Source organism: Aulostomus chinensis, chromosome 9, assembly GCF_037954235.1.
Source record: "Aulostomus chinensis isolate RoL2024-O1b breed Wild chromosome 9, RoL_Achi_v1.0, whole genome shotgun sequence".
NCBI classification, from domain to species: Eukaryota; Metazoa; Chordata; class Actinopteri; order Syngnathiformes; family Aulostomidae; genus Aulostomus; species Aulostomus chinensis.
Genome location: NC_141328.1, coordinates 15185402 through 15190611, shown reverse-complemented (window position 1 = coordinate 15190611; position 5210 = coordinate 15185402).

Sequence of the window (5210 nt, the reverse complement as noted above, 5' to 3'; positions counted from 1 at the left end):
ACTAATTCCTGACCATGGCCACTGGGCTTTCATAAATTTTTGAGGGCAGGTGCGCCTTACATTCCTGGAAGCCAGGAGCAAACATCAGCTTTACTCTACCACCCTTATCTGGAGGTGGGGGTGGGGCTTTGGAACTCACACCAGTGAGAGTGAAGAACTCCACTGATGTATAAATAAAAAAATTCTGTGTAAATTAAATAATTATAACAGCAAATGCAGGGTAGACCTCCAAGGAGCCAGAAGCCAATCCTTTATCGAATGCTGAACTAAAACCCTTGCGCACGAGTTAAGAGATTTCACAGAAGCACTAGAAATATTTCTGAAAAATTCCTAGATCCACATCTGGATCACTCTACACATGTTTGAAATGTAATTTCTGAAAATCTGTTTATTCAAACCCCCCCACCTCCCAATAATAGAAAAAAGACAAGCCACATAACCTCATAGGTGAGGGTTATTGTATTAAGTGTTAAAACTACAGGGTAATCAGGCTCAAGGAAATGATACGAATATGCACAGATCATCATCATGAGCACAAAACTTTAAAAAATAAACTTTAAAAATGGGCTTGCATTTTATTGCTGGTTGAAAAATCACAGCCAAAATGAAAGTTCAATTGAAACCTCTGTAACAAACAAGGCGGAGCACGAGTGTAATCGGGACTTTAGCAGTAATTGCTTATTTTCAAATAATAAGTAAGGTTTTCCATTTTGTTGTCTGTATTTGACATGCAAGTAGAAGTTTCCCTTTGATTGAACGATTCAATTGCTAGCATCATTTATTTGCACTCTACCTGCTGCACCACAGAAGCCAGCACAAAAAAAAAAAAAAAAAAAACCTTCATTTAATTCACCCTACAACACCAATAATGCTGAGTTGCTTTTAACTTGAACTTCCTCTCAGGTCACCACTGTAGCACTAACATGATCAGCCCCACTGCTGGGGCTTAAAGCGCTTCCAATTTAGGATGCTGTCAGCAGCAGAAGTGTTAAACATGGCTCTACCTCCACACTCTCTTATCTATAATTAAAGAGAGTGCCTGACCTGAAATTATGTTCAAAGCTGCTGGTCTGCGGTCAGCCTATCACTGGTCTCGGCCTCTGTCCCCGTGTCTCCATGATTCCAGGTTACCTCGTCACCTCGGCAGCGCACCCAGGAGTTCATAACTCGGACTCAAAACTCAAATATGAATCTAGATACCTCGTTAACATCCATTTGAACTTCCAAGAAAAAGAAAAAAAAACGAGCAGCGAGGTGAGGGGACCACAGAACCGTTTTGAGGTTACTGCAGGTCACCCAACTGCTCCATTTCAAACCTCGTACGCTTTTACACAGCAACACCAACATGCTCGAGGCTGAAGGAATGCGAGGGTACGTTCACCTGTCAGCACAGTAAAAGTGAATATTTGAGATAACCGGGCAAAAGCCAGAAAGACAATAGGCGTTGACAACAAAGTTGGTCTACTCACCGTGACCCCGAGGCTTGGCTTTCTCAAGTTGTTTCCCGGTAAAACATTTTGAAACACTGTTTTCAAAATGTAGGTTCAATTTACTGTGTCGTTTTCGGACTTTCGACCAAGTCGCGTAAATATGAATTTTCGACGACTTGTCATGGAGATACCACAGGTGAGCTGAATCGTAGAAGCTAGAAATTTGTGGCATAACTTCGTCGTATCTTTAACTGAAACACTTTTTTAAGAAAAATCCTCTTCAAAAAATTTTCCAGTGATACTACACAAAACACTGAGGTGAAGTTACTTTTTGTTCGGTTTTGTTCATTTTACAGCGTAAACAAATCAAACACAAGGTGACATTTTCACCGACGTCATTATTGAGGTAGTTCACGCACGTGCAACCACAAACTTGTGTCGCATTCAGGTACGGATAGAAAATTCGAAATGTAGACTTTGTAATTACATTGCCGCCTTTTGAAGATAAACTGCAAATCTGACTCATTCGTATTAATCCCCAATACTAAATTAAGAACTTAAGCCTACTACTTGTAGGCCTAGTAAAATATAGATTAGCATAAAGGGCATATTTCATCAATGTTTGGGGAAGCTGAATGAATGCTACAGCTGTTTTTGATATATTTTTCCAGGGTCCCAATTTATTGAATCTGAACACCTTGTAATTTCAACAAATCTTTAGATCATCTACAGATCCCAGGACCCACAACCTCAGGAAATAACCTGCCATATTCTTGTCTCAGGTCCATTGCTATGTTTGCACAAGTACTCTCATGATGACTTACTTACATAGGCCTGTTTGAATAGAATATCTCAGCTTTTACACTTTTTTTCTCATTTTTTTAATTCCTCATTTATTCAAATTATTTTTTTAACTCTGCACGTTATAGATCATTTATCTTATTTATTGTTTGGGCTTGTGTCGTCCATCAAAACACTGAATCCAAAAAGTCCTGGAATCAGCTGCAATTGAGTTTTCTTGTTTGAGAGTCAGTGCTACCAATTTATTGCTCCCATAATAAATCGTGCGTATATATATATATATATATAGTTATATATATTCACGACTGGTAATATTCTATTCTTGTTCTGTTTGTCTGCTCTATTTTTATTTTTATTTTCGTACCTATTGCTCTCAAAAGAGACACCACCTGAAGTTTCATTGTTAGCTGTGTATGATGACAATAAAGTTCATTCTGGTCAGTTTTTAACAGGGTATGACTGTAGTATCGTGATTTACACGTGTCCACACAAGACTCTGCCACGTTCTCATACAGTCAGCATCATAAAACAGTCATCACACACAAAGACACAAGTGAAACTCTGCAAGTTGTTTTTTTGTTTGTCTTCCACAGTTCAACATTTACACTTTCTACTTGGTGGCATATTTAATTGTCAGCATGATATAAACTTCAATTTCAGTACTTGTCTTGTTTTTGAATGACATAAAATAGTTCCCTATATTAGACATAAACGTATCATATATGAGCTGGTGTTGGAACTGTTAACACACAATCAAGGCAGCACGGTGCTGCAGTGGTCAGCACTGTCCCCTCACAGCAAGAAGGTTCCGGGTTCGAGTCCCGGCTCCAGCACAGGATCTTTCTGTGTGGAGTCTGCGTGTTCTCCCTCTACCTGCGTGGGTTCTCTCTGGTACTCCTGCTTCCTCCCACAGTCCAAAGAGGGGACGAGGCTGATGGATACTCTAAATTGAGCGTAGCTGTGAATGTGAGTGTGAATGGTTGTTTGTCTCTGTGTGTTGGTCCTGTGATGGACCGGTGACCTGTCCAGGGTGAACCCCGCCTCCCGCCCGAAAGCCCCTGGGATAGGCTCCAGCCCCCCGTGACCCTTAACAGGAAAATGGACACAAAATCAAACCCTTGTCCAGAGGCAAAACAGGCCAAAGCCCAAGTGGCTTTTTCTTTTTTTTGTAGCACGACACATCTCCCTCCATTGTGCCCTCTCTTTTGATAGCAGTAACTGTCTCTGGAGTCGGGCAATCAGTGAGAGGGCACAGCCACTTGAACATTAAAGTGGACACATGGGTGACCCTCAAGTCTGATTACTGTTGATGAGCAAACGTGAATGTTCTCTGAGGGATTCTGGAATCTGAGAGTTTTGTCATTTAATTATTATTTTCTCTCCGAGACAAACTGTCCTATAGGCTCTGTGGAAGAATTGATCAATTGATCGTCAGGCAGAATCTCACACTTACATGGAAGTCTAAGTCTAATGGAGAATTTTAGCATCACAGCCAGCGTAACCTCCAGCCCTAATGGAAGCAATGCAGTCATCCACAACAGCTTTTAGAGCTTCCATGAAACTTCCAAGGTTTTTTCAGGAATGAAAAATAAGCCTATGCAATAACTCAAAAAGACACTTGGTTCACAATGTTTCAACTGTGTCTAAAGTCTCACACACTCACGTGTATATTGATTTTTGGTCACTGTAAATGATCATCCTCTCCATAAAAGTGGGAAAAAAGTATTTTTTTAACAAATTGATGGAAGACGTCCATTAAGCTCTTCTGCAGTTATAGATTTTGTGCCCAATTTGATATTTTTTCAACATCAATACAATAAATGTTCATAGAAACACAAAAACAGAGATGCCAGTTGACTTTGTTTGAGGAGCTATGGCAACAAAAACAGTAGGTGTAACAACAAAATAAAACTGAGAAATAGGATTGATACAAATATATAAATAAATTAAGTGGTAGCACAGGGTTATTTGAACCTCATCAAAAGATGATATGTAAGATATGATTGGCATTTGGTGCATTTATATCAGAATCTGTTTGTTTTTCATCTGTCATTATCTCCTTTCCCAGCATTGAAAATTCTAATAAAGGATTATTTTATATTATCTTATCTTATTCCTACAGATTTCATCTTAATTTTTCAGATGCTTTGACCAACTCTAAAGAACTTTTTTTTTCCATTTCACAGTAATAATTTGAATATAATATCATGTACTGCTATAAAGCGAAGCACAAAATGCACTGTGTCAAACTTGATCCTGCAGAAACAACACGTGGAAGCATAAATAGTTCCGTGAAATGATTTTTTAAAAAATGGAATCAAAAACAAGCCCAAAATATGTTGAAGAATAAAATAGAAGTATTTAGTTATTTTGGAGGGTAAACGAATAAAGTGATACATGAAAACCAGTTAAAGCATTCATGTTTTTTAATAACATCTCGGCTGACATGATTTCTGAATTGCAATCTCTTAATATGCAGGGTAAGAGAGTTTCAGGGAAAGCTTTGCATTACCATCTGTTGTGCTTGATCCGTTTTGTCATTTTGAGAGATGAATCCCAGCAAATGTGACTACGTACTGAATGAGTTGCTGCAGAACTTTCAGCTCTGTTTTTTTCTTCCAGCACTTTTCTAAAGCGCTGTCAAACCTGCCATCCCACAGAGACGGACGTGATTAGCCCGTACCAGACATTCTAAAGCTTGTTTATTCAACATGATTCATTTTACCAAGCGCCAGACTCTGCAGTGAATGGAAGCATAAAAGAACCTGTTTGGATTACAGAATCAAGTTTCTGTCCATTGTGGTCCTTTTATATATTTATATATTTAAAAAATCCAGATGCACGTACTAACTAACGTAACAGCAGGGTCACTCACGCTGTCTCTACCTACAACTGCAGTTTTGAGGAGGTTTCCTTGGCAACCAGGGTCATATCGTCTCCTCACTGGGGAGATGCTCTCAGTGCTCCTCAGGTGAACGC